This window comes from Marmota flaviventris, chromosome 10 (assembly GCF_047511675.1).
Source record: "Marmota flaviventris isolate mMarFla1 chromosome 10, mMarFla1.hap1, whole genome shotgun sequence".
Taxonomy (NCBI): Eukaryota; Metazoa; Chordata; class Mammalia; order Rodentia; family Sciuridae; genus Marmota; species Marmota flaviventris.
The window spans coordinates 83,763,545-83,777,525 of record NC_092507.1 but is presented as its reverse complement, the minus strand read 5'-3'; positions in this window follow the sequence as shown (position 1 = coordinate 83,777,525).

Below are 13,981 nucleotides of genomic sequence, written 5' to 3'. Positions count from 1 at the left end.
TGTTGAATATATACTCAATTTTTCCAGATAACTTGTGTTTGTATTTATACATAAAGAATGACTTTAATGGTAGTGAAATTTAATAACTTAATTTTGATTAGGCAATTAAAACTTTCCAAGTTCATGCGACTGTATTTTCTTATGAATGTGATAACTTGGGAGAGTACATGACTGCCATTGGAGTCCTTGTTCATCTATAGAGAAACTGACATTCAGAGAAATATAATTTGACCATAATGATTTTGCCATTATTACTTAATTGGTTAGGGGCACAGTACAAATAAAATCTAGAGTTCTCTAATCCAGTGTGTCCCCAAATATTTGTTTCCTACCCACCCCCAATGTGTTGCCAATCATTATTTTTTTAATAATAAAATTAAATTAGTAGAACAAATTTAAATAGGTTAGGCAAAGGACAAGTCCAAATTTGTTATTATTAGATTCAGCAGCTATCAAATTTCTTTAGTACATTGCTATAAGAGTTCCTAAATTGTTATCTTCAATGTGCTTATCATTTTGGATGGGTAATAAATAGCACATGGACCAGCTCCAGTACCTGTGTCACACTTGGAGTATTGTCTGTGTCAATCACAGCATAGCTCTTTCTAAGAGAATCATCCTCATCCAGAATGTCTGACATCCAAATTCTAGTGTTCACTCACAGGATCTCAGTCCTTCACCATTTAGAGCTAATGGACTAGGACCAAAGAATAATCTGGCCAACAATCTATGAACTTTGTAGCCTGGCTGGAAAACATGAACTGAGCCCATCTCTGGATTTTGATGTAATTATGTGAAGAAAGATTTTTCTATAGCACTCCAAGATTTTGCACATGTTTAAAATAAGAGCTAGCAGAAAAGTAATCCGTGAAAGCTGGATGCGTCAGGGCAGAAAGAGGAGTATGTGCAATGTAGCTGAGTCATATTAACAGTGGATCACAAAAGATTAAAGAACTGCTGATGCTGAAGTACATAAAGCTGCCACGACTTTATAATTACCTCCAATTCCAGTAGCCCTAAGCCCCAGGCATGAAACAGCATTTTCTTTGAATGTCCTAAGATATAGATCCTGTACTTCTTGCAATGTACATATATATCTTAGCTGGCACAAATGAGCCTCTGAATTATTCAAGAAACTTAGCTTAACCAAGACTTAGTCCCAGGCTTTTCCCAGTGTATCACATAAACTTATTTCAGAACCAATTGATGCCATTGTGAAATATAAGTTTCATAGTAGCATCTATGTTTTCCACATCTCTGTAATGAAATTGCAAAGCTAACTGGTTTGGTCTGGTGGAACTACCTGTTTGCTACTAAAAATCTATCTCCTATCTACCTACCTAGTATTTTTATTTCTTTATTTCCAACTCCCCCAAAATATTGATCTCAACATTTTACATAATTAATTATAGTCTGATTTTGCTCAAGGAGAGAATCCCTTAAAATTTATACCATATTATCACAATAATGGGAGAGCTTCCATAATTCAACTGTCCTCTGTGTGTTCCCTGATTTGCAGAACTCTTTAGACCTAAACCCCACTATTTAATGGACCAGATATGTGTTTTAAGCTGAACTAACCCAGAAACACATCATGTAATAGTGGCTGCTGGAATCACCCCAGAAGTTAAAGGTGCAGGTATGAGATTGGGTGCACTGTGATTTCAAAACACTTTTTATTGTTTTGATTTGTTTTTCTTCTAAATGTTAAGTGTTTTATGATTTTTAACTCCTTGGCTGTATTAAAAGAACATATTTGTTTTGTTGTAAAAAAAAGTGTCTTTTATTCAAAAAAAATGGAAACATAGCTTCTTTTCCTTTATTCTCTAGTATATTCTAAATTTTAAATTACTGCTAAATTAAATGGTTTGTGTCAGATGTTAACAATATGGGGTCTTAGATTAAAACAAGCTCCATGTAATCTTATTGAGCCAGTAGGTCATAGAAATAAGAGAAAATGTGTTTGAATCACAGGAGAGAAGGGATGTTGGATGGATCTGTAAAACACTTTCTGTTGTAGTATCAGCTGATTGATAGCAGTGATTCTCAGAAGGGTTCCAACATTATGCCTTTTAAAAGCTGGAGATTAGTGCAACCATGGTGAACAGCACAGTGACATTCTGGCAAAGAAAAAGGGTCAGGGCTGGCAAAATGTGGCAGGTGTCAAAATAAAAGGTTAGGCTCTGTGCCTGGGGACCCATCTGTCAGATAGAAGTATGATAAGGCAATTAATGTATTTATTTATGTTGCTCATGACAAACCGTGTATTCCATAAAAATGATCAATTTAAACATTCTTAACTGTTCATTTGAAATTAGAATTAATATAAAAATAAAATGCTCAAGATAAAACACCAGATATAATAATAAAATTGGTTGTTTATATATCCAAATAGAGTTAACTTTGGAAAATTATAATAGTTTGCATGGAAGAATTAAAACAATAAAATAAAACATCTTGACAATATGGAGTTTGAATTAAGACATACATACAAAATTGATGTTTATGTTGCAAGATAATTTTGGCTGCACTCCTCATTAATTCAACATGCTTTATATTTATTAAACTAGATTTCATAATTTAATAATAAAATCAAGACAAAAATTATGAGAAAATAAATTTAGACACTCAGGATCTATGTTCCACCTTTTCTTTAAATGTTTTGTTCACAAACTTGTCATCATTAGAGCTCTCATTTTCACTTTGTGACTGATCCTGACTCTTCTTTAACATATTTATGATTTATTTAGCTTTTTTTTTTTACTACTTCTGCTTTACAATCTGTTTAAACTAGAATGTTTAGATTTAATATTCATTAGTGATCTAATTTTTTCAGATAAAATAAACTCATAAGCTTCAAAATATCATGCTAATAAAAATTTAATACAGGTTAATAAAAATTTAACCCTGAATTGTGAAACAAATGTGGTTTACTGCAGTCCAAAGTCTTATGCAACAACAGATCCTCCCCATACTGTACACTGAATAAACACAAAAGCTCTTAATTGCTATGATTCAGTTAGTGAAGCGTACATCTTATACCAACACCAACATTTGAAGAGGAATAACTTGAACATCAACAGTACACTGTACTAAACAGAGAAAAAGTCAAGTTTTTAATTGTAGGATAAAAGCCAGCATGACTATGCTATCACCAAGTTGCATGTTCTGGCTGCACAGTGATGAAATTTAACAAATGAAGTCATTGCAGGAAAGGGGTTCGTCTGGCTTTGGAAGGAGAAGAAGTATTATGTTCAGTAGATTCATTTTCTTTATGTTGAGGTAGCATTTGTGCCATCATCACCACTTTCCATCTGTTGAAAGGATTTTAGTTAAACTTTGAGTCAATGGCTTTTCTCCCCAGGGTTCCCTTCCAGTCTGAAACATATTAGTCTTAACTTACCTTCCATTAGTCACATGAAGCTTTCCCTGGGACAACGTTAGAGGGGGAGTCAATGAAGGGAAAGTCATTGAAAACACACAAAGCACAAACTTTGTTGTTATATGTTCTAATTAGTAGTTTGATACATGATTTACAATCTGTACCCGAGGTTTAATTAGAAGTAACCACTATTTAAAATTAAATTCACTCTTTCCTTCATTTCCTGATTCAAAGTTGCATATTGTTCCTATTGCTGGTTTAATTTCATTTGAACCTCAATCTTCTAAATTAGCTCTGTTTCCTCCCTGTTTATTTTCATTTGTCTGGATGTACTTGAAAATGCATGAGGCAAAATTTTAAATTTCCTTATTCACTGTTCTGTATGACTCTTTAAAAACATAGGACATGCTAGATAATAAAAGTAATAATTTCAACAGAAAATCACGGTGCCACTCATTTTGCCATGGAGCTGTAAAAATGACACATCAAACAGAAGGTAAGATTTTTTTCCTTAACTTCTTGACATGGAGAATTACCCATTAAAAATTAGTTATTTCATAGCATATATTGTATCTTTATTTGGGAAGAAAATATGCAACAGGATTCAGTTTATAAAAAGTAGCATCAATTTAAATTCTAATTTAATTTTTTCCAGAAGCATATGAGAAAATTTTTGCTGGGCATCCACTCACTTCAGTTCAGCCATTTGAAGAAATTTTGAAAATTCTGATGCATTTTAAAACTCTTCTTTTACTCTGGCATTGTGCAAACTTGCCTTGATCTATCATCACAGGTATGCTATCATGTCTTCCCTTAACCAATTAGATTCACACAAAATACTTTATTTTCAGGCTTTACATATATAAGATTATTTTGGAAAAGTAATCTCTCATTTGTCATTTTTTTTGCAAACCATAATAGTAAACGACGTGAGTAACTTAATCATTTTAACAAATGATGAAAATCATTTGTAAGATATGTTGTATAAAGGATACAGGTACAACTTTATTTCTTCTTGTGAAAAAATGCGGTTACTTTCAAAAGTTCTATTGTTTTCAAATGGTTGGAATGTGCTTCCACCAATCATCAAATGATATTTTTCATCAGCATAAAATAATTTTGCATTTCCTTCATTCTCGAGGCATCATCCTGTCAAGCACTTTGTATTTGTTTCTTCTATAGTGTACCGAGTTTTTTATGTTTTGAATTGATCAACCACTCATACAATACAAGGTAAGTACTATATTATTACTATTTCCAGATGAGGATGGTTGGCACAGAGAGGGTAAATAATTCTTAAAATGTGAACCTCTCTCATTTTTGTAACAGAATTTCTATGTACATAATGCTCAAGCCAGAATGCAGAAGAACCACGTTGAAAGTGGGAAAAGTATTCTGAAAGGTAAGAAAAATAAATAAATAAGAGGAAAAAGCAAACACTCTGAAATCACAAAGAAATTTGTCAAGGGCCTAGCATAAGGGTTTTAAGACGAATGTGGCAATGAGACACAAATAAGAAGCATGACCAGGAAACCATGCAGAAGCTCAAGGTAGAAAGGAAAGGAAAAATGATGGAGACGTGTTGAAATAAGCATAAAAGGCTTTTTGGGTCTTTAGCATGAAAATTTGCACAATTTTGAGATAATATTTCCTGTATTAATTTTTGATACAGAATACAGAAGCACTTATGTTTTTAGAAGTAAAAATGTTACAGTCGGGCATGGTGGCTCACACCTGAAATCCCAACACGTGGGGAGGATTGCAAGTTCAAAGACAGCCTCAGCAATGGTGAGGCACTAAGCAACTCAGTGAGATCTTGTCTCTAAATAAAATACAAAATAGGACTGGGATATGGCTCAGTGGTCGAGTGCCTCTGAGTTCATTGCCCGGTACCAAAAAAAAAAAAAAAAAAAAAAAAAAAGATGTTACTGGCATTCATGATTTTTGTGATTTGTCAAGTGAATAGCTCAGTATATCAGGAGGGCATTGTTGAATGATGGTTAGAGGGTGGACTTGTAGACAACTAGGAGTTCCACTCCTGGCTCTCCTCCTCCTGTTATGTTGGCAAGGGCGTGTCAGAGCCCCTCCCACTGAATCACAATAGCTGACTACTGCATCTGTTTCCAAAACCATATTCAGTTATGTCACACTGATAGATTGAAATCAGAAAAGATGACATTATTTATACCATCACAATTGGCAGAACGTAAATCAGACAAATCAGGGCTTTATTCCTCATGTCCTAGCTCACCAGCCCACCGATGGACCCTGGGCAAATTGTCTAGCCTTTATGAGCTTTAGTTATTTTCATCTGAAAAGAAAAGTAGATACAATAGATCGGTATAAGATTCTGCAGATCTTTCAATCGATGACATATTTCACGATTCCTGCTACATAGTAAATATCAATAATGGTAGCACTCTAGTAATTTAATTTAGCCTATTATACAGAACATCAAACAATTTTGCATTTTGAACACACTAGAAAGCATTTCAATTAGTTCATTGAAATTCTAGGAGAGTAGGATTTGTAAAATTATTTTACTAACTTTACAAATGAAATGGTTTCTCCTAAATATTATTAGCATTTTTAAAAGAAGATAAACACTTACTAATATTTACATAGTGAATTTCTTCTGTATTATTGGGTTAGAAAAACTTTTCAGTTTCCTACAGTGACTCACATATATATAGAAGCTTAAAGGCACCTCTTGGAGGGTTTTAACCCACTCCCCGAATTAGATTAAGTCCATGGCTTCAGTTCTTCAAAACTTCTTGATAAGTTAATATGAGGTCTGATGCTGGCTATATGCCCTGCTGTTCAGAAAGCTCTAATAGAATATTCTAAGCCAGAGGCCACTGTGTCTATCATGATGACAGGCAGTATGTATAACTTGAAACTTTAAAGGTAGGCACTGCAGGAAATAAGGAATTTAAGCAAAGATTAAACAGTCTATAAATCACCCTGCTTAGTTGCCTAGTTAAAAACTCTTTCATCTAGGTAGTCTTCAATATGGATTATTTGTTCTTAAGATCCTTCTTCATTTCTGGTCTTGGAATATAATTTTTTTACAATATTTAAAAATAAGTTGTGCATACACTTTTTCCACTACCATTTACAAAAGGTGAAGATCATTTTATTGTCAAAAATATTTCAAAGTCTATTTAAATAATTTTGGGGTATTGAAAGAAATTACTGAAGTTAAATTGAATTCTAAATCATTTTTTTACTTCAAAGACTTTATGATAGATTGTTGCAAAGATAAAAACAACTCTTCCTTTCCTTGTATGCAAACACCTTTGCAACATGACTTTGCTGTTCCTTTCATCAAGAACTAAAGTTTATTTCACTTCCCCTTCAGTCTGAAATTTGCCAATCAACTTGCATTGCCCAGTATGACATTAGCAAACCTGATGAAAACACTGATTTGACAAACACAAGCACAGTAGAACTTGCTGTCTTTGTTGCCCTGAGGTCACTATGTGAAGAAGCATGAGCTAGTTACAGAAAGAGAATGTTGGATGGAGATGAGTCAGGTTGGTTGTGGCACCCTGGACCAAACACCAGATGCATGTCTGAAGTCATTCTGGACCATTCAGCCTTACATGACCTGTGGGCTGACTGGATAACCAATTTATCACCCACATTCCCATGATAAAAAAATACAATAATTGTTTTAAACCAGGGGTCAGCAGTGTCCAAGGGCCAAATCCAGACTATGGGATGTTTATGGAAATAAAATTTTATTGGAACACAGCCACATTCATTATTTAATTTATTGTCTAAGGCAACTTTCAACTGCAGTGGCAGAGTTGAATAGTTGCAACAGAGACCCTGTTTGAGAAGACTAAAATAGTTACTGTTTTCCTCTTTACAGTAAAAGTTTGCTAACTCTTGCATTAGGCCTCTAAGAGTTGGGATGATTCATAAAGCAGCAATAAATAAATTACACAAGCTTGTTTACCAAAGGGGAATATGTCTCATTTCTTATTAAACCAAAAAAATTACTATGCTCATGAAAAAAATATGATTTTTTTCAGAGCCAATAATCTTTCCCATGACAAAAGCATTACTATTCAATTTGCATTTATAAAGTACAGTTATGTAGACTGCTGATCCTACACCAATATCCATCCTTCCCTTTTTCCATAGTAATGCAACTGGTGCTGGATATGTAACCCTCCTTTCAGGAAGTGATTTCTGAACTGCTGTGTTAGATCTGTGTGACCATAAGGCTATGTTTTCACTTCTGAAATATAAAGGGAAGTGATGTGTGCATTCATTGGTCTTTCTCCATGTTCTCCTTCTTCCCCACTAACTCTATCCTATGGCAACCTGACTTTCCATTCAGATAAGTGGAAGTTCCCATAGAAAGAAGGAGCACATGAAACTCATCTAAGTAACTTACTGGAACCTTGTAACTTAAAAACAATAGGAAAGGCTGGAGTTGTAGCTCAGTGGTAGAGCATTTGCTCAGCATGTGTGAGGCATTGGGTTCGATCCTCAATACCACGTAAAAATAAAGAAATAAAATAAAGCTATTGTGTTCATCTACAACTAAAAATACATTAAAAACAAAACCAAATAAACAAACAAAAAAAGAAAAAAAACAATAGGAAGCAAAGACTCCCCCAAACTTGGAACATCCATCTTGGACTATTAATATGAAAAAGAAAACAGGGGCATAGATTTATCATTGGGTATCTTTGTACAGTAGATAGTCTTTTATTTGCTCAAGATTGGACTCTAATACTTGAGATGATTAATTCTCTGGTAATTGGGAAATCTAAACATGAGGGTTTTTTTCCTTCAAGAGTACTCCACTATTAATGTTACCCCCCAAAATATTTAATAACATAGAAAAATAGTCATTAGTTGGGATACCCTATCTAATGCAATGATTTTATGCAATATGTCTTGGCACAAAAATTATTTAGTTGGTAAAACATTGGATGTGGGGTCAAAACTCTAAAGTACTTTGATAAACTTTGTCCCAATTTTGCTGAGTTGGCCAGAGGCTAGTCACTTACAGTTACTGTGATTATCTTTTCCTAGATAAAAATATATAACTCCAGATAGGCAAAGCAGGAATTTTGAACACTGACCTTTCTAATTCCTACTTCTCCCAAGTAAGAGGGTTGCAATAACTGGTGCTTGCCCTAGGCATGTGTCATTTTAGTCCCAAGAAATGCTTATATACCAACATAGTGCCTTAGGTAATGTAATGGGGAAATAATCAAGGTAAATCTTTGGCATTTGGACAGGTAGGGATAGTTTTCCCTTGAAAAGACACATATCACCTCCCTCTTAAGGTAATTAGGAAAATATTAGGAAAGAGAGTTTTATTTATATTTTGGATACCCACTCAATGATGGCAGCCTATTTAAGTGCCAATAGGAGGAACTTGTTAAGCATGCAAATTTGAGTACTCTCCCCACTCACCCTGAGGTTTTGAGGGACTAGGTTAGATCCCTATAACCTCATAGATAATATCACCATAGCCGATTTTAAGACAGTGATCTTTCTTTGGGAAATCACAGCAACAGCAGAAATCAAATCCAGGTACAAAAGTCTCAGTTCCAGGAAATGTAGACATCTAGATAAGGAAAATAAATCTGGGAACAAAAGACTTACAGTTTCCAAATGGAAATCCTTCAGGTTTTAAAATAGTATTTTATGACCAATTTGTTGATGAATAAGGAATTATTCCTAAACAAAACTATAAAAATGAAGTTGGCTTGCTTTACCTGTGAGCGTCCTGCTCAGCCTTCAGTGACTAGTTTAAAAGTAACTCCTTTGGAAGTGATACTAGTTGTCCCTGTTCTGTACTCTTCCTCCATAATTTCTGCATCAGAGCAAGCAGCACGGTGAGTTTAGTTATCTAATTGCCTGTCTTCCCTGCTGCAATAAATGCTCCATAAGGAAAGAAATTGTCTCTTTCTTACTCACCAAAATATTCCCAGAGCTTATTAGGATGCCAGGAATACACCAGATGCTTAAGAAATATTTGTCGAAGAAATGAAACTCTGAAAGGAAAATAGCCAGTTGATTTTCCCAACATAGGGAATGGGCATGAACAGTAATGAGACCAGGTGAAACTGCCTGCAGGATGTTCTTCCATCAAGCAGTTAACGGTGTAAGCAGCACAGACCCAGAGGTGCATTCAGAAGATGGGCCATGTCCCCTTACGGTATGTTAATTTGGAGGAAAGATGAGAAAAGTGGTAGATTTTAGTGCAGGGCCAAGGACTAGAGATAAAAGCCCTTATTCATACTGATTCCCTTGCAAAGACATACATAGCTTTGGGGAAGGGATTTGAACCACTTTGATTTTCTGTTCTGGAATATAATTGCTATGGTTATTTTTCTATGTTATTAAATATTCTTTCAGGTAACATTAAGAATAGAGTACTCGTGGGGAACAGAGCTGGTGTTTAGATTTTCCAATTACCAGGGAAGTAATCTTCCCAGGTATTAGAGTCCAAACTTCAGCAAATAAAATCACAATTGAATTAAAATAGAATCCAGAGCTCCATGATTATGTTTGAAATGCATGTAAAATATGTTATTTGCCTGCTTTCAAATGTGGGTTTGGGGGTTTTGTATATTTCAAAAGTGAGAGAGGATATAAAAGAAAGTCAAAGACTTTAGAGGAGAAACTAAAAAGATCTTATGAAACAGTTTCCAAGGTAGGCCACAAAAGGTCAGTTAGTCCTAGCCAGCATCCAGACAGCTGCATGAAATGGGGAAAGCAACTTACTCTCTCTTTACCTGGATCTCATTAGTAAAATTAGGATGAAATTATTTATAAGGTTGCTATTAGCTTTAAAACTTTTATGAGTTCATAGCCTTTAAAAAGATTGTGTCTTCAGCAGAAAACACCACTGTGAATTTTTTTTCAATATTCCTTTTACCTATAATGGAAGCAAGTTAAAAATAATAGGCCTAATGTTCACAGATCCATTAAATATTTACTGGTCACTCTCTTGATGACCATTTTGATTCAATACATAGTATATATAAATCATCAATATTTTCAAATTCAAAAATGCACAGGAAGGAATTTTATAGCTTCTGTGATGGCTTTGAAGTAAACTGTGATTTACCTCCTTGTTTGTGTAAGTGTTTTTGTGCTTATCATTTATCAGTAAGCCCAGGACTCTAAGTACAATATTATATATGCATGCTAAGTGCTTAGTTTATCATTATAATTTTCCTCTTGAATTGCAAATTGTGTAATGTACATCATTTAACTTTTCTAGGATTCCCCTGTTTATTTTTAGGATGCTAATGTCCAGAAACAACTGAGAAAAAAAAAAAGCACTTCTTCATCCATGTGGTATGCTAATACTGAAAATAAAATAAGTGCTGTTCCCCTTGAGGGAAATGTAATTAAAGATAAAGGGGAGAGATATAGAGAATAATGATATTTGTTTATACATAAGTAATGTGATAATATTGTTTTATAATTCTGTGCATTTTTCTTATTTTAATGAATTCTATGTTCCCACTACTACTTTCTCTTTTTTTTTCATAAAATGTCATCATTTATTTGTTTATTTACTCACATATTGCCATCTTCATTATTTGTAGTTTATCCAAATATTCCTTGAATGGTTCTCTGTACATGTTTCACAGTAAAAAGTTGCTGACTGATTATCCCTTTCAATGCTGCTCCCAACACCTGCTTCCCAATGAGAAGATCCCTTCTGTAACTTACACACAAGAAGCATTTCCACCTCCTCTTCTTGTGCAGAGGATGTATGATGCAATTGTGCTCACCGAGATGTGAGACAACATCTTCTTGGAACATTTGTCCATATTCTGCAGACCAAAGGAAGAGCTGCCTTTTCATCCAACTTTTGAGCAACCTCTGTGAAGCTACCTGAAGCTACCATAGCCATCTTCCAAGGCTGGGAAAGTAACTGACACACTGAGGAGAGCAGAAAAAGAAGATGGAAAAACCTGGGATTTTGGTGAAATTTCATGAGCTTATGAATTAACCAATTCCTTACAATCTTGACTCTATAGAAGAATTCTTGGCATGTGACATAGTACATTTCCTTTATTGTTTAAGCCACATTTATTTCTGTCTTCTGTTTCTTCTAGTTGAAACCAGTACACTCATAATTATGCTATGCATACATATTAACAGTATCTTCTTGTGGATCCTGCTTAGCCTAAATGTTAGATAAGAATAAACTAACAAACCAACCCTTTTCCATGTGAAATAGAAGGTCACAGATCTCAGCACTACCCCAACCATGTAATAATAATAATGGCTACAGTTTACAATTAGTAAGTACTTACAGTGTATGAAAAGAACATTGTGCTGTGGACTTTACATATTTTGTTTAATCTACACTAAATATCTCATATTAACACTTTTTAAAATGCAAAAAATGTGGCAGAGAGATAATAAGTAAACCTGTGGAGGTCCCACAATTAATAAGTGGGTACATTCAATGTCTCTTTAGAACCAGCTAGCAATCATGATGTTATTGTTTAATTCAAGTGTATATTTGAGATATAGGTTATATATGGACCTTTATTTAGCTGCATGTAGGATTAAAGTGAACAGAGCAACATATCATATTCATGCTCCCTAAGATTTCCATTCATATGGTAGCTCTGTGTACTGACTATAATAGTAGTTTGTATGATGGAGTGGGATATACATGTATACATATATGTATATGTATGTGGGATACAAATATGTGTAGGACATATATATATATGTAAATACATACCTATATATGTAGGATATATATTTATATATATCATTATATATATTTATATATATATTTATATATAATATCATTTATATATATATATATATCATTCCTCTGCACTGAGAAAATTTTACCACATTTTCACTATTACTTTCATAATACCATCAAAAAACACTAAACAAAATTAAACAAAACATGCTATATAGAGAGAGATAGATAGATCTATATCTATATCTATATATATATAGAGAGAGAGAAGAAAAATGGAAAAACAGACAATTAAGTTGAATCAAAATTTGTCATTTTCAAAATTATTATTGTTTAGACTGAGAATCTAAAGATGGAATGGTTAAGTATGATCTCTAGACCAAATATAGAGGTCTATAGTAAATAAAATGTAATGAAATTGTTTAAACTTACTTTTCCTAAACAATTTTATCAGGAACCCATGATGCTTTCCTTCTCTACTTAGTGGATATGTTCTTTAAAACTGGTTCTAAAATTTTACATATTGTTTTGTTATATAATTTTGATGCATAAAATAACACATGTAGTTTTCATAAGAATAATGAAGCATGAAAAGAAACCAGCCAGAAAGTAGAAAATTACCAATACCACTGAGGCTGTGTCGATGCCCTTCCAAAAATCTCATCCTCCTGCTGTTCCCAAAGGGTAACCAGTATTCTGAATGTTGGATTTATTTGTTCTTTAAAATAGTTTCTCTCATAAATGATTCTATCTCATCCAGGTGTGATAGCACATGCCAAGTGATTCAGGAGGCTGAGGCAGGAGGATCACAAATCCAAATAGCCTCAGCAACTTAATGAGACCCTACTCTCAAAATTGAAAATAAGGAAAGGAAGAGCTGTGGATATACCTCAGGTTTAGAGTGTCCCTGAATCCAATCTCCAGTACTCCAAAAAAAAATTAATAAAAATGAAAACAAACGTATCTCTTTCTGGATTTTGAACTTCATAATATTGCATCATAGTCTGAAATCTGCAACATATATTTGTCAGTCAAGCCTATGTTTCTTAGATTCATCATGTTACACATAACTGTAATGTGTTCATTTTCATGGCTTCATAATGTTCCTCAGAGTAGCTACACAAGAACCTTTTTTTTTAGTCATCTATTAAAAGATGATTCGGTTTCTTTCTAGGTATTTAAAAATTGCTACCAGAAATACATTAGACATATTTAACATATTTCTAGTAGAAATGCTTGTTTCCAAATCTTATTCTGATTCATATATAAAAACATTGAAAAAAGGTTAATGAAAGTCTATCACTATGATCAGGGACTGGTCTCTTGGGTGTTGCTGTTTCAGTCAACTTGTGGTTTGTATTTTGAAGGTGTTTTATTAGTTGCAAATAACTTAAGAATAAGTAAGAATTATTAAGGCTTCCTGGTTAGTTGTTTTTTATAATTCTGTTTGCCCATGTTATTACATATATTTTTTATCAGTCTACTCTGTCTATTAATAGGAGTGCATACCTTTTAAAATATTAGATATTTTAGTACTTTCCATACTTCTTTCAATGTTCCATGCCCTTAGGTTTTAGTTGCAGCCATTTAGAACAGCCAGTCTTCAATCTCTTATTTGCTGGTATTGTGCCATGTCTTGCATGAGCCTCCTTAGAAAACAAATATATAGGTGAATTTAGTGCTCTATCTTCCTGGAATACAATCTCAGAGAACCAAAGGTCATGGAAATACAGCTGAGGATTATGTTCCTGAGGTTTCCACTGATTTGCACCATGGATGGCTTGATGGTTTCAGGAAGTCTTCAGAGAGGATCAATGAAACTATGGTGATTAAGAATAGTCAAAATGAAGGAAAGGTCAGCCATGTATTTGCTGGTCATT